Source organism: Lagenorhynchus albirostris, chromosome X (assembly GCF_949774975.1).
Source record: "Lagenorhynchus albirostris chromosome X, mLagAlb1.1, whole genome shotgun sequence".
In the NCBI taxonomy this organism is placed as follows: domain Eukaryota; kingdom Metazoa; phylum Chordata; class Mammalia; order Artiodactyla; family Delphinidae; genus Lagenorhynchus; species Lagenorhynchus albirostris.
Window position 1 is genome coordinate 117,087,882 of NC_083116.1, and position 16,881 is coordinate 117,104,762.

Consider the following 16,881-nt stretch of genomic DNA (forward strand, 5'->3'; position numbering starts at 1 on the left):
CCATTACTCTAGGAGGTGGGTCAGAAAGGATCTTGCTGTGATTTATGTCATAGAGTGTTCTGCCTATGTTTTCCTCTAAGAGTTTGATAGTTTCTGGCCTTACATTTAGGTCCTTAATCCATTTTGAGCTTATTTTTGTGTATGGTGTTAGGGAGTGATCTAATCTCATACTTTTTTTTTTTTTTTTTTTTTTTTTTGTGGTACGTGGGCCTCTCACTATTGTGGCCTCTCCCGTTGCGGAGCACAGGCGCCGGACGCGCAGGCTCAGCGGCCATGGCTCACGGGCCCAGCCGCTCCGCGGCATGTGGGATCTTCCCAGACCGGGGCACGAACCCGCGTCCCCTGCATCGGCAGGCGGACTCTCAACCACTGCGCCACCAGGGAAGCCCTAATCTCATACTTTTACATGTATCTGTCCAGTTTTCCCAGCACCACTTATTGAAGAGGCTGTCCTTTCTCCACTGTACATTCCTGCCACCTTTATCAAAGATAAGGTGACCATATGTGCGTGGGTTTAATCTCTGGGCTTTCTATCCTGTTCCATTGATCTATCTTTCTGTTTTTGTGCCAGTACCATACTGCCTTGATTACTGTAGCTTTGTAGTATAGTCTGAAGTCAGGGAGCCTGATTCCTCCAACTCCTTTTTTCGTTCTCAAGATTGCTTTGGCTATTCGGGGTCTTTTGTGTTTCCATACAAATTGTGAAATTTTTTGTTCTAGTTCTGTGAAAAATGCCAGTGGTAGTTTGATAGGGATTGCATTGAATCTATAGATTGCTTTGGGTAGTAGAGTCATTTTCACAATGTTGATTCTTCCAATCCAAGAACATGGTATATCTCTCCATCTATTTGTATCATCTTTAATTTCTTTCATCAGTGTCTTATAATTTTCTGCATGCAGGTCTTTTGTCTCCTTAGGTAAGTTTATTCCTAGATATTTTATTCTTTTTGTTGCAATGGTAAATGGGAGTGTTTTCTTGATTTCCTACTTATTCATTTTTAAAGGATGCAAGAACAACTAGAGCAATTTGATCTTGTGCCATTCGCCAGTGTTCAGATACAATAGAAAATACTTTAATTTGGCCCTTGTTTAGCATTGCAAAAGTTGTGCCGTATGAAAATAATTTTATTCTGCATTGTAGAAAATGGCTATATTCCGCGGGTTTTTTTTTTAATTTTAGGTTCCGATTTCCGAGTTATGATTTAAAAAATACTCATGTCCTATATACTAAGTTAAGCAGATCACGGATGCAAAATCTCCATCCGACTTTTGAAAAGAGTTGTAGAGAGAGAGAAGGCCTGCCAATGGTTTACTTTTGGCTAACACAGCATGTTGTATTATTTTTCAAACAAAAGTTTTAAATCTGCCTATACCCAACCTAACAATGAAGAATGGGATGTTTTTCTCTGGATTTCTGTTTGCCACATTTTGTGCGGAGAGATTTCTTTTGGAGCTATTTTTACGCCCTCCCCCTCCCCCCTGGTGCGACCTCCACCTGCGCAACCGCTTGGTCCGGGGCGAGGGGGATAGGGCAGAGGAGACCCCAAAATGCACTCTCGAAGACGCTCCCGAGCACGCTCCCGAGCACCCTGAAACCTGTGAGCAAATTATTTTACTCTCCAGGTTAATCTAGTTCCCGTTATCTCAAACCAGGGTTTAGAGGAACAACTAAATCCGGAATGTGGAGCTGGAGGGGAATGCGTGGCAAAAACCCACGGGAAAAAGAGAAAAGCTGTTTCAAGAACTATGCTGCAACCCGCGAAGGAATGGCTTTTCTCAAGCTGCTCTAACTAGCTGCTTTTTCCGTGCTCATCGAACTTGCTTGAGTTCTTAGGGAAGCGCCTGCCTTTTCGGTGCGTGGCGAGGGTGGGCGGTGGCCGAGAGTCGAAGTCGATGGCCAAGGGAAGCGAGTTCCCCTTGGATGAAACTTGACGCGGACCCTGGGTTCCCAATTGGGGGCCCACCACGGTCTTGGGTGCATGGGCTGCGACTGGCTTTTTTTTTTTTTTTTTTTTTTTTTTTTGGCGGGAGGGCAGATTGGGGCGGGGGGAGGATGAGGGAGAACTGCCTAGGGCTTTCCCCGAGCCGCAGAGTCTCATCGCTCGCCGCCGCCCGCGCGGGCTTCCGGCTGAGCCCCGGGCTCGAGCCCCGCACGCGGCCGAGGTCAGAGGGCAAGCTTGCGGCAACCCCAGGGCACGCGGGCAGCGGGGCGGGGGGCGGGGCAGCGGTGGCGGTTGCGGGGCATGCGCGGCTCCGCGCGCGGCTTCTCAAACATGGCGGCGGCGGCGTGAAGACCTGTACCGGCTCGCTGGACCAGTGTGACAGAATTTCCCTCTTTTCGCCGACGAGACTCGAGGTGCGTGGCGACTCCAGGCCCCGTGAGTACCGGAGAGGCGCAGCTGTGGCGTCTGGGCTCCGGCCGTTGTCTGCGGGCGGGTGGGAGTCCTCGGCGGCGCGTCTCCCGCGCGGAACGCCCCCTCACCGCCCCGCGGGGTCCGGCCCGAGCTCGGCGCCGCACTCCGGTCACCCACTCTCGGTGGCCTCACCCTCGAGGTCAGAGCTCCCCTGCCCCTCGGCGGCCTCATCCCCAAGGCCGGGGCTCCCCTGCCCCATGTAGCGCTTTCCGCGACGCCCCTCACTCACCCGGGGCCCGGTCGCCGGACACCGGCCCATCCTGCCCGCGGCGTTCGGGTGCCGGGCCTCTCTTCCCAAGTCGTCCCCTTACCCGAATCTGGGACAGCACTCTCCAGAGCATCCTCCGGCCGTGGATGGGGCCGGGCTGGGGTCTCGGGACAGCGCGGGTGGGCGGCGGGGCTGAGGAGTAGGGATGACTTTGCGTGGTCTGGGCTGAAACGCGCCCGGGAGCCTTCCGGGGACTTGTGAGATAACTTTTGGAGTTTGGAGGTAAAACGTCAGTGCGGAAGGATGCGCCTGTGGCCGAGCGCGGGCTCGGGTCCCGGTGCCAGGTGTCCGTTGGACTCGCGGCCCGGGGCTCCGGGCGGTTGGGTGGGGGGCAGCGCCGGTGGCTCGCCCTCGGGGGAGAAGCGGGGCGGGAAGGCGTGGCCCGCCCTGGGGGTGGGGTGCGGGTGGCAGTGGGGGCCGGAGAGCCGGGCTCCAGCTCTCCCCAGGAGCGGAGAGGCGGCCGCCGTGCACTTGCGGCATGAGTGGGTCAAAGGACCACTGTTGCCTTCACTTTGAGATACCGTTCTCGCTTTTTCCACCTGGATATTGGTTGTGCTACACCCTAGTGTGAATCGCCAGGGGAAGAGCGAGTAGACGAATTTAGTAGATTTTGCGTCTTGAGGTTATACGTTGCTTTGAGGGCTGAGCTGAAAATTCGCGCCGCCTTCCCCTCGCCCCCCCCCCAAATGTTAGGGCAGCACAGGTATTTAGTTACAGGTTCCCGTTTAAGGTCTTGATTTTTTTAAAAAGAGGTTTTGATACGTTTGTCGTTCATTATAAAGTGTGATTTACAATTTGGTGTTAGCCTCTTCTTTGAAGAATTAGAAGATTAACATTTATGACGTACCTATAAGGTGACTTTAGGACAGACATCTCTAAAAGTGAATGGGTCGGTTTGGAGGGGAAAACTGAGGCAGGGAAAGTGAATACTTCCTTCTGATCATGTGATTTGCGAAATTATTGGAGATGGTTTTCTTCCCGAAAACAACTGCAGATGCTGCTGCATTTTTAATGCTCCCAGAGCTATTCATATTTCTAGTTTGGGGAAAGAGTATTATAAGATGTATAACATTTATGGAGTACAACTTCCTATGACAAGCAGTTGTATTATAACGATAGTTCATAGACTCATATTTAATTTTTCTCAGTAACACTGCTTGGCAATGTTCTTCAGTAATGACAGTTCTGCCTTTCTTGCCATTCTTTTTTTAAATTACGCGTTAAATAATGTATTTCCAAGGATGAACGTTCTTTCACTATGTTTGTGGTTTTGTATATTTAATGGCAGGAATGTGAAAATAGCTTTTGGAATTGAGTCCAGTTGGGATTTTGAGAAAAGTTTGAGTTCTCACCTGATGCCTTGTATTTGTTTGGCTATGTCTTTATCCATATTCTTCAAAACAGTCGGATAGAATTTTTTATTTTTAATTTATTTTATTTATATATTTTTGGCCGTGTTGGGTCTTCGTTGCTGCGTACAGGCTTTCTCTATTTGCAGCGAGCGGGGGCTACTCTTCGTTGAGGTGCGCGGGCTTCTCATTGCGGTGGCTTCTCGTTGCGGAGCACGGGCTCTAGAGCGCAGGCTCAGTAGTTGAGGCACACGGGCTTAGTTGCTCCACGGCATGTGGGATCTTTCTGGGCCAGGGCTCGAACCCGTGTCCTCTGCATTGGCAGGCGGATTCTTAACCACTGCACCACCAGGGAAGCCCCTGGAGTCACTCTTCAAGAGGTGGTGTTTCTCATGAGGCAGTTGGTCAGTCTTTTTGATTTATGCTTCAGTCAACACATTTTTATTAGCTATCTGTGCTGCCTGTGGTATGGGGTTCAGTTCAACCTACTGCTATGTGTGCTGGTTTCTGGGGTGTTTAAGGCTTCCCATTAGTAGTTTATTCCTGAAAATTTCAAGGTTATAGTTAAGAAAATCAATACGAATGTAGAACAAGTAGTCCACTTATTTCAATGGCAAATTCAGGGAGTCAATGTTTTGGTCATAATTCTCTAAACAAAATTTGAGTGGAACTGTGAATTATTTCTGACTTATGTGATATTAACTTTGTGCCTTTTTGTTATGATTATGTTGATATAAAGATATATTTTTATGAGAGATTGTTTTCTGGGTCAAACAGGTAACATACTGGTTAGGCTTGAGAGAGAAAATGAATTACTGGTATAAATTGAAATCAGTATGGGCTCTGGATAGTGAGTTTTTAATGCTAAGTAACTTTACTTCTATGACCAAGAAGTTTAGGCTGTTACAAGATATGAACTGATAATTTAGAGCACTTTCTGTTTTCAGAACGTTTCAGAAATCTCTCTGAGCTAAAAAATAACAAGGGTTATGATGGTCAGCTTTAAGCCAGATGTGACTCTCATTTTCTTTTGGGTTTGTTCCTTTTTAGCTGCCTGCCTGTTCCTCCCAGATGCTTCCTATCGCCCCTCTTCCTGCCCCTGTTCCCTTTGCTGTTGGTGTCTGTTTCCGCATCAGTGAAATGGTCAGGGTAATCCTGCACTCTCTCACTGAGAAATAATTGATGATAGTAAAGTGCCTTGAGAAGACTGAGTAAATGCCAAATTTTTTGAATGAAAATGATGTAGCCCCTTTTTCCACTTAAGGAAGGTCCAAATCCCAATTTTAGTTTGAGCTCTTGCAGGGTGGGGAGAAAGGGAGGGAGGAGGAAAACTTCACTTGAATATTTTACTGCCCCTCTGTTTGGGTTAATAGAAATGACTGTTGGAACTTTGGTAACTGGAACACTGGAGGATGCAAAGGATCCTCTGCTATTTGAGTTATTAGTCACCTCTAGTTTTTTTTTTTTTTTTGCCAGGTTACTCTGCTGCTTTTTTTCCCTTTAGGCCAGGGCAATTTTCATTCCAGTTGTGAATGGAAATCTGAGGTCATGTTCTCTATTAGGTCACCTCCCTGGGAATCTCATTGTCTCCTCCTAGTAATATTCCTGGTTTTTAGGATGTATAAGATATGAACAAAGTGAACTCTGCTAACCATCAACGTTAGAGCCATGAGGCTATGGTATGAATATTGGTCTGCCATTGCCAGATATTTTGTACTTTGGAGTGAGCAAATCAAGTGCCCCTAAGAATTTAAGGAACATTATTAGTGTCTGAAAATTACTATATAATATCTTAGAATTTGAAGTGATTGATGATTTCAGGAACCAAAGATGTGGAAATTTTGAAAATGGCAAATGTTGGTCATTTTGAAAGGAAAAGTTTACCCTTCCTTGGCTTGGAGTCTTTTTTTGTTTTTGGCTGTGTTGGGTCTTAGTTGCTGCGCGCGGGCTTTCTCTAGTTGCCGAGGGCTTCTCATTGCGGTGGCTTCTCTTGTTGTGGAGCATGGGCTGTAGGGCGCGCGGACTCCAGTAGTTGTGGTGCGTGGGCTCAGTAGTTGTGGCTCATGGGTTTGGTTGCTCCGCGGCATGTGGGATCTTCCCGGACCAGGGCTCGAACCCGTGTCCCCTGCATTGGCAGGCAGATTCTTAACCACTGCGCCACCAGGTAAGTCCCGTCTTGGAGTCTTAATCTTTATAATCCTTTCGTCTTGGGGAAATAAATAAGAGAAACCACTGCTCTTAGATTAAAATAGGTTGGTATAATTTAGTGATAAGTTTTCCAGGCTCTAACTAATTTGAGCTTTGGTTACTCTAAGAGTAGAAATGACTTTACTGTAGCGATAACGTCTCATTTTTTAAAAAATAGCAGAGGTGACCTTTTTTTTTTTTTTTTTTTTTTTGCGGTACGCGGGCCTCTCACTGCTGTGGCCTCTCCCGTTGCGGAGCACAGGCTCCGGACGCGCAGGCTCAGCGGCCATGGCTCACGGGCCTAGCCGCTCCGCGGCATGTGGGATCTTCCTGGACCGGGGCACGAACTGGTGTCCCCTGCATCGGCAGGCGGACTCTCAACCACTGCGCCACCAGGGAAGCCCGAGGTGACCATTCTTAAAGCATGATAACTTTAGAAAATTTCAGAAACCATCTAAGATTTGAAATATGCATATGTTGTTTGGTTTTCATGAGTAAGGCGTTTTTGCTTATTTTGTCTTTACATTGTCTAATAAGTAAACCTTGGCTACCTTAGAAATAATAATACTTGTGATTTTTATGCTAAATGATTTCTACTAAACATATATTCCTAAACCTTTCTCTTACTTTTATTTTTTAGGCATGTGATGGAAAGGTTTTAGCTTAAGAAATGAGAATATCTTACTGTGTTAACAGTGAAAGATTTGAGGCTCCTATAAGCAGTGTATATGATGGTGCTGTTCAACTGAATTTCATACTTGTCTGACATAGACTAGGTGAATTCATTATTTAACCAAGGAGTTAAAAAAAAAAGATAAGCTTTGTATGAGTAATGAGCTGGGAAACATTTGAAGGTAGAGAGCATTTGACTACCTACTACTTGTGACCTGTGTTTATGGCTGTGGCTCTGCCCCTTCCTAAGTTTATAGGAGCAAATTGTTGTAAGAGCGGAAAGAGAGTACCCACCTTTTGTGGTAACATGCCATTGTAAACTTCTGGAGGGACAGATATATTGCAATTTTAGGGCATATTTTGAGGATGCTTTCTTTTCTCAGGGGAAAGGTGGTGGAACTCTCTTCGCTTTTTGGGTTTAGAATACATATTTGATTTTTCTCGACCTCTGTTTCTCATAAGGATTAACTGGTGTTGAATTCCAGACAAACAGCTCCGTTTGCTTGGTATGTACCTTGTAACCTTGACATAGTCTTTTAAGCAAACGTATTGACAAACTTCTTTTAGTTTTAAATTAAGCAGTGAGCGAATCACATGCTTATTTTCTGCAGTTCTCTTGCCTCTCTGAATACAGTTGTAAACTTGTGCCCTTTGCTGTGAAACTGCCTTTTTTTTTTCTTTTGCAAGATGTTAAGTATAATTTGGAGTGTTTTCCAGTATACTTTAAAGTTATTTGAAAAGTAATGTTCATTATTCTCTTTATTTTTTATTAATTTGGTAGAGTTTCATAAATCTGTTCAAATGAACTACATTGTCTTTGATGGTTACTAAAAGAATTAAACTATAGTACTCAATAATTTAAATACCTTTGTATATTGCTTGGCTTTAGATTAGAAACTCTGATTTGAGATTTTTTTGTGCTGAGGTTTTGAGAGGTTGTAGAAATGTTTAAATGGGTAATTTACTGACACCTGCCTCATGTTTTAAGCATTGTCAGGGATGTTTAGTTTTCTGGTCACTTCAGATTGTGGTTTATTGCATGCTTTTCTGTAATCTGTTGTCTAGCAGGGATTGTTGTTGTCATCATTTCCATTATTTCTTGTAGGGCTAGTGTTAGAAACTATAAATCTAGACTGCTGTGATAATAGGAACAGGCTGTAACCTGACCCAGTTCTTTTGTCAAAATGTCGCACCCCAGAGCTGCCTGTGGTAAATTGACATGCCCTGCTATTAACTTCAGTCCTCTGCAAATGTCGGTGGGCAACAGGTCTTTGGGCAATTAGCCTGTGGCCGTGCTTTAAAACCTTAGGAATTTACAACTATAAACTGGGATTTTGGCAACCCTTGACTTTTTTCATTTATCTGTTTTCTGAATGACTCACTTCTTAACTAAATGCATAGCATTCACATATATTGTTTTAAAATTGTAAGGGATTAATTATTTAACTTGGAGACTGTAATTTATTTATTTGGCTGCTTTGGGTCTTCATTGCTGTGCGCAGGGTTTCTCTGGTTGCGGCGAGCGGGGGCTACTCTTCGTTGAGGTGCGCGGGCTTCTTATTGCAGTGGCTTCTCGTTGCAGAGCACGGGCTATAGGCGCGTGGGCTTCAGTAGCTGTGGCACGCGGGCTCAGTAGTTGTGGCATGCGGGCTCTAGAGTGCAGGCTCAGTAGTTGTGGTGCATGGGCTTAGTTGCTCCGCGGCATGTGGGATCTTTCTGGGCCAGGGCTCGAACCCGTGTCCCCTGCATTGGCAGGTGGATTCTTAACCACTGAGCCACCAGGGAAGCCCTGGAGACTATAATTTGTTACATAAATTAAAATTTTTTTAAAATAGTTGTTTTCTTCTTGGGTTTGCTTTAACACAGAAAAAGATTAATTTCTAAGTTGTTGGGGGTAGACTTTACTAAACCATAAGTAAAGTTGCTCCTCCAGAAGGCTTGATTTGATACATCCTCACTACTAAAAATGTTCATTCTTTTAAAAAAATATTTATATTTATTTATTTGGCTGCACTGGGTCTTAGTTGCGGTGTGCGGGATCTTTTAGTTGCAGCATGTAGGATCTAGTTCCCTGACCAGGGATTGAACCTCAGTCTCCTGCATTAGGAGCGCAGAGTCTTAACCACTGGACCACCAGGGAAGTCCCTAAAAATGTGCATTCTTAATATTGACTACTCACAGTTCAGAGATGGGATCTTATTTTTAAAAGTAATTACAACATTAGAATTTAGATTTTTTCTGATTATATTTATAAATATATCAGAAAATGGGGAAATTTGAATACTAAGTAAATAGAGTAGATGCTTGTGAAATCTTAAAATGATGAATCATGTCCAATTCAACAAGTTATGTATAGCTGTGCAATGGATATCCTACAGGTGTCCCTCTGTATCTGTGGGGTATTGGTTCCAGGACCCCCTCGGATACCAAAACCTATGGGTGCTCAAGTCCCTTATATAAAATGGGTTAGCACAGTCGGCCCTCTGTATCTGTGGGTTCTACATCCATGGATACTGAGAGCCAACTGTATACACTTCTGTAAACCTGTTAAGATAATCATCTTACCAGGATCAAATTTTTAGTTAGAAGAGCCAGCTTCTCTTTGTCAAAGGAAAACATATAGCTATAATATATTTCAATTAAGTCAAGTGCTTTTGCATTTAGGTATAAATGTGAAGTACTTCTTGAAATGAAAGTAATAAACTATTTTCAAGTCAAAATGAAAAACTTAAAGGTGTTATTTTATGCAGTTAATTTAGACTTCTCTATCATTTTCTTGCATATTGACTGAGCAATAAAGAACTTTTTTGTTTGTTTTTCAAATTTGAAAACAGTGTCTTTATAACAAGATAGACTAAAAAAGAAAAAAGTTCTACCTGTGCTATTTCATCAATAGTTTGTGGTGAATTATGTGTGTGTATAACTTCAGTCACTTCTTTCAACCTTTTCTTTAAAACTATCAGCAGACATATATGTAAACCTCTTTTAGCCTTGAAACTTCTTATACTGTTGATTATGCTCAAGGGGATATAATGAAATATTTTTGCAGTTAAATTATTTTGTGTGTAGGGACTGTGTCTTTTCCTTTTTTTGTGAATATTGGTTTAAAGCGCATATTTTAGTTCAAACTGCTATGTAGTTGCAATTTATAAACTGAATTCTGGTACAGCATAGTATATCTAGATCTTCTCCCTGGAAAAATGCCTGTAATAATAACACATTTGTACTGGGGCCTGTCTTTTTGAGACTTCAAACATCCTAGAAATCAAATTCAGAGTAAGAAAAATGAAGGTGTATTAGATGTTGGGAAGGAGGGAGATGTGGGGACTGGGGGACTATCTCATATCTCACAGAACTTTCTCCTTGGCCCACCGATCTAGATTTGTGGGTAAACTAAGACAGCAGAGTAGACATTGCAGAAAAGAATGGAGAACAATGACAGCCAAAAGAAAACCTCACCAAAATTATTTTAAAAAACCACAATGTTCTGGGACTATATGGTTTAGGTATAAATATACTGTAGCACAACAGATTTACTCATTTTGCAAACATTTTGGGGGCCGTACTATGTGATAGACATGGTGGATAGACACTGCAGAATACAAAGGTGAACCAGACATAGTACTGCCCCCAAAAGCTTATCTAGTAGGGGAGATAAGGCATGCACAGAAACACAACAGAAGCAATTTTAGCATAATGGCTTAGCATTCATGGACCTAGGTTTAAATCCAGCTGGGTAATAATTGTACAGGTCTTTGAGCTTCAACATCTTTAACTTTCAAATGGCCATTAATAACAGTATTAACCCTACAGGCTTGTAATAGGCTTTAGATAAGAAAAATGACTATAAAGGCCCTAGTTGGGTACCAGACATTTAGCAAGAGGTCAGTAAGTGACAGCTCTTAGTATTTATTATTACCACTGCCAGCACCACCATCAGTAGACCCCAGGGACCATAATCTTTATTTTCTCCTGCCTTCAAGGATCCATTCTGTGCAGGGTACATGGTGTGTATGTCTCCTTACTTCTCCCTTTCAAAGCTTGAACAGTGTATTGTATCCCTGTCTTTTGGTGTCTGACAAACTTAGGTTTGAATCATTTTTCTTTCACTACCAGCTTTCCGAGCTTCTAGAATCAACAGAACTTGGTAACTGATAAGATATTGGGCAAAGGAGGAGGGGACTCAAAGATGACTTCTAATTCAGAAAAATTGGGAGTTTGTGATGTCTAGAATAGGAAGCAGAGGAAGAGGAGCTCATTTTGGAGGACAAAAGAGTTTTGTTTTTTTGTTTTTCTGTTTTCTGGCCGTGCTACTCGGCTTGTGGGATCTTAGTTCCCCAACCAGGGATTGAATCCAGGCCCCCTGCAGTGGAAGCCTGGAGTCCTAACCACTGGACCACCACGTAATTCCCGAGTTTGATTTTTAAAAATATGTAGTATGTGAGGAGTTGTGAGGCATTCAGACTGATGTTCATTTGGCTAGAGTAGAAATTTTGGAGAGAGATTGGGACTAGAGGTGCTGATATAGGAGTTATGCACATAGGGATGTTGCATGAACCGTGGAATAGAACGAGATTCTAAAAATTTGTAGAATATGGAGGAAGAGACTGAGTGACTACAGAAGATCAATGGCTGGGACAGAAGGAGGAAGTAGACACAAAGAGATAATAGAGGTAGGACCACCAGGTCCTACCTACATATGAGGCTCAGAGAGGAGCGGTGTCTAAGATGAGGGTTGACGGATCTATCACAGAGGGTTCCTGAAATGTCAAGGGGAAGTAGGACTGAAACACTGTAATTGGGTTTGTTGTCTGGGGGGTAATTGGGGCCTTGGAAAGCAGTTATAGAAGTGAGGAGGTAGAGGCCAGATTGCAGGAAGTGAGGTAGCCCAGCAACTCTTTGTGTTATGGGTGTTATCATTATATTTATTACCCAAAACCCTGGTTATCAGGAAACGGTAGTCTGGTAAATGTATAATATAGTTGAGAATTTTTCTACACCGATAAAAAATTCAGTGTTGTCTCAATTTAAGGTCACTTTACTCTTTCAAAAAATGTGGATTTTAATGTCTGTCAAATGGGAGGTTGAGTGAACAAGTGAATAATGAATGCTTAAATTTGGACTTTATTCTCACCTATGGGACTTCTGTCTGGCACATATGGCAGCAAACCTTGCTGTTGCTGAGGGAACAAATTTATTTTTTTCAGTTTAGCATCTGTATTTTGTTTATTTTTATATTCTCTCAGGTTGAGATTCTGTAATTCCATCCATTTTATAACATCTGACTAATGGCCTGAAGTCGAAAAGGGCCCTGGGAAATTTCTTGCTAGTTCCTGTCCTTGTTAAAATGTTGCCCCTTATTGACTCTTCAGGTAGTGGTCTCTAATTAGAGACTCAAGGTGTATTACTTCATCTTCAAAACAAAACGCAATGGAAAGGCAAAAAGAAAAAAAAAAGCAAACAAATAATGGAAGAGCCCTGTAATCTTAGAATTATGGACCCATTAACTTGCTAAATAGTCCTTTAAAACTGTCTTTCTCAAAAAAAATTGTAGAATTTTCTCCAGAATCAGATAAGAGCAATAGGAGTTTTAGGTTTAATAATTTCACTTTAATCAGTGTTTTACATTGTTTAATCATACTGAGAAAATGTTTTAAAACAATGCAAGACTTTCAAAGCATTTGTTGATCTATTATCAGCCCTTACTTCTGTTATAAGATACAATCTGCAAAACAAATGGTTTTGTAAAAGACCCCAGTCTATCTATCCTTGTTCAAAGCCTGCTGGATACAACTACTAGGTTTAGTGTAACTGTGGTCTTGTGGTAAAGGAAATAAATGTCAATGTCAGACACTATAACCTACTACATTTTGGGGCTTATACTTGAATTTTTGGATTTATTTTTTAAAATATTTTTGAGCACAGTGGATGTGCCAAGAGCTGTTATGTGATTCAAACACACAGTACCAGGTAATCTTTATTATTATTATTTTAAAATATTTATTTATTTATTTGGCTGCGTCAGGTCTTCGTTCCGGCATGTGGGATCTTCGTTGCGGTGTGCCGGGATCTAGTTTTCCTGATCTAACCCGGGCTGCCTGCGTTGGGAGCGTGGAGTTTTAACTGCTGGACCACCAGGGAAGTCCCTGGATTTTTTTTTTTTTTTTTAATGCAGTGAAGTTGCTCCTTATATACATTTAGTGAAACAACTTCTCTTAGTGCTGGCAAAAATAAAACAAAGCTTTTAATTTTTCTCTCCCATGTAACATGGAGAACTACTTTGGGGGTCTTATTTGAGTTTTTCTTGAAGTGCTGAGGCAGTTCAAAGTATATTGAGAGCAAAGCTAAGCTTTTCTGTAGTTTCTTCTGCAGACCACCATTGTGGAAATGAGGTACGTCTTTATTTCTAAAAGGTCAGGCTCCTAATATTTTCCAGAAAGGTAATAGCTGTGCTGTCTGTGTATGTGGTATGTAAGTCTTAACTCCACAGTATATCTTTATTTGAAGCATTCTGAATTGATGCTATCCAGGGTTTACCAACAGATCATGGTGTAGTCCCTTAACTCCTATAATCTCTGTCCTTCTACTGCGACTGAAGGACATAGGTGAATTACATTGTAATGCTGGGGCATTATAACAGGGACAATGCAAATTTTATTTTTTCTCAAATTATAGTCAAAGATACTTCCTATTAAATTAGCCAGTATTCCTTTACATCAGAATCTGTACAAATTTCTCCTAGTATTCAGTCCTAGGAAAATGTCTATCTTTCCCATTCAATTTGTATGTGCTTTTTTTTTTTTTTTTTTGGGTGCATTGGGTCTTCGTTGCTGCGCGCGGGCTTTCTCTAGTTGCGGCGAGCAGGGGCTACTCTTCGTTGCGGTGTGCGGGCTTCTCATTGAGGTGGCTTCTCTTGTTGTGGATTGCGGGCTCTAGGCACGTGGGCTTCAGTAGTTGTGGCTTGTGAGCGTAGTTGCTCTGTGGCATGTGGGATCTCCCCGGACCAGGGCTCGAACCCGTGTCCCCTGCATTAGCAGGCGGATTCTCAACCGCTGTACCACCAGGGAAGCCCACAAAGGCCATTTTAGTTCACAGAGAACCTAAGGCTATTTCCAATACTCACCAACCCTAAAGGAAATAATATATTCATGAATAATTATACCTCAGAGTCATCCAACATGGGGTGACATCAAGTTTTTTTTGGCTTTAGCTAGAATATATAGGCTTTCTGATAATGCTGGTTGGGAGATGGTGGCTGCTTTCTTTAGTAATTATATGTCTGGGCATTGTATATATATATGTATATTACTGCTTAATTTAAGAGTGCCTTGAAGTTAGCATTTATTTCTTTAAACAACACCTTTTTAGTTTATACTTTGGAAGAGAATAAGTAATGCTCAGGAATCAAAGTAGGAATGTAGTTCCACTTTACCATGTAATTAATGTTGTGTTAATGCTAAAACTCACTCACCTTGGGGTGTTGGGATGGGATAGAAAACAGTCTTTGAGCTTCCAGTTGTTCAGGATACTATGCTAGATGCTGTACCTATACTATCTCGTTTAATTTCATGACTACATTTAATTTCATGACCACACTATGAAGTGTAGATGGTATTAGCCTTAATTTACACATGGGAAAACCCAAGACTCAGGGAGATGAAGTAATTTGTAATGGCTTTAAGCACTAGAAATAATATTTCTGTGTAATTGTTATGGCTGCCAGTAACCATCACAGTAACCATATAATTTGTTAAAACTTATGTGATAAGCCAGGATTGCATATACAGAGCTTCTTAATAATATAACATTTAGGGATTATTTTAAAAAAACTGTCAGGGTACATTCCCCCCACAAATGAAAATAACTTTCTCTGATTATTTAATATATACCATTGTAAAGAATTCAAATCATACATAAAAATATAAGGAAGAAAATAAAGGTCACCTGAAATCTCACCACCCTGTGATGCAGAAAAGGAGGATCACCAAAATATTTTTGCATTACTTTATGCAAGCTTGTGCAAAATTTTATACAAATAGAATTATATCACACAAAATATATTTATAATGCCCTCTCCCCCACACACCCCATCATCTTTACCCTCCCAGGTAAGCCTTATTAACAGCCTAGTATATGTCCTATGTTTCTCTCCATGCTTAAATAATCTTTTACTCATATAATCCTATAGAGACCCATATATACATTTAGAGTGAGATTTTAGTTACTAACAGAACCTTTGAGTACTTTTTTTTAAGTGCAAGGCTTTGTGCTAGCTGTGGGAGAGCTACAAGGAAGAGTAATTCTCAATCACTTTACAGTCTGTGAGGAGAGGTGAGCAGGTAAACAACTCGTATTATATAAGACTTGCTTCCATATCTACTCCACAGCCTGGGAGCCCTGCCGGGGAGCTCCCAGAGGGCAGAGGCCTTGTCTTGTTGATTCTTATGGGCATAAACCCTTGACACATGGGATTATGCCCACATGTCTGTAAATAAATGTCTGTAACTAAAAGTCATGTGTTCAAGTAAAACAAAAAAGATTATTCTCTTTGCAGGTTTAAATGGATTAGCTTTTGTAGTTTTGAGAGCCCAGTAGAGAGACAGTTGGTATATTTACTTTGTTCCTTTGGAATGGAATTACCCATTTTCCCATCAGAGAGTTTGATTGGGCATTTTTCTAACAAGGAGGATGCTGTAATATTTTGCTGTACTGTTTTGTCTGTATAGTGCATGACACTTTGAAGTTTAAGGTAGTTTAAGTAGTGATACTTTTTAAGACAGAACTCTATTTGCTCAAAAGTAAGTTTAAGCATTCACTTTGGTTGTACATTTGGTACATAAATTGAATGAGAATTTACACATTTGCATATGCCAAATATAGAACTTGGATAGTAGGAATATTGGAGAGAGTAGGAAATAAAATAAGTCTCCAGTGAAGTTTATGAATTTCAAAATATTTGAAAAGAAACAGTTTTATTAAAGGTTGGTTAATATTCACTCAGGTGTTCAGTTTGAATCTACCTGTGCGTAGTGCTGTTCTAGGTGGTGTGGAATATATATAAAGGAAATAAAACAGGGCAGGATCATATTCTCTTAAAGGGAAAACTATTTCATTTTACATTGGAATGATTGGTGCGGTGGAACATGGAAGCTACATGGCTCAAGAGGGAAGACAGTAAAGGCTGTTTATAGTGAAGAAGAGTGTTTAGGGCAAATGATTTTGACTTTATCGTGACCCTGCAAGAACTCTTAAATTACCACAGTGGACACAAGCTCACTTTTGATGATGTCTTCCTAAAAACTCACTGCACTGTAACACCATAATGACTGAAAGGGAAGGCTTATTGAATCACTGACTCATTTCCTAAAGAGTTTGGGTTCTTTTTTTATGTTGAAGTCTTTTTTTTGACATGACTTCGGACTTCATAAGAGTATATGTCTGCTCAGTGGTGCTGAATGACTATGATAATTGAAAAGGAAACGTTTCCAAACTCTGAAAGAGTTGATTTTGTCTAATATGGCTAATCTCAAACTAAAGGGGTCTGGAATTCTTTCTGTTTTTATCTAGGGATAAGTAGAATATTTGATTCTTTGGTCTGTGGTTCTACCTCTAAAGTAAGTGCTTTGGATTCCAAAACACTGGTTTTGAAGTTAAGAATATTTGCTTTGCATTTAACTCTAAGAAGGTTCTATTTTAATAGGAGTACTTATTTTACATTACCATCAACAATGAATGAGAGTTCCAGTTCCTCATCTTCACCAGCATTTGGTAGTGTTAGTCTTTTTAATTTTAGCCATTTATGTGGTGGTATATCATTGTGGCTTTAATTTGTGCTTCCCAGAATACTAATGATGTTAAACATCTTTTCACATGCTAGTTGGCCGTTTATGTATCTTTTTTATCGAAGTGATTGTCCAAATCTTTTGCCAATTATGTTTTTATTGGGCTCTGTTTGCCTTTTAAAATTGAGTTGTCAGAGTAGTTTGTATAT

The 16,881-nt window shown here is 41.4% G+C and overlaps 1 protein-coding gene across 1 annotated transcript in view; it reads left to right on the top strand.

The window, feature by feature from the left end:
• Positions 1 to 2,281: 2,281 nt before the first annotated feature.
• The window catches only part of SCML2 (Scm polycomb group protein like 2), a 93,603-nt gene continuing 79,003 nt past the window's right edge, over positions 2,282 to 16,881 (top strand). Inside the window, exon 1 of the mRNA XM_060137236.1 lies at positions 2,282 to 2,378. The gene's annotated coding sequence lies outside the window, so the exon portion shown is untranslated. The remainder of the gene's footprint in view (positions 2,379 to 16,881) is intronic.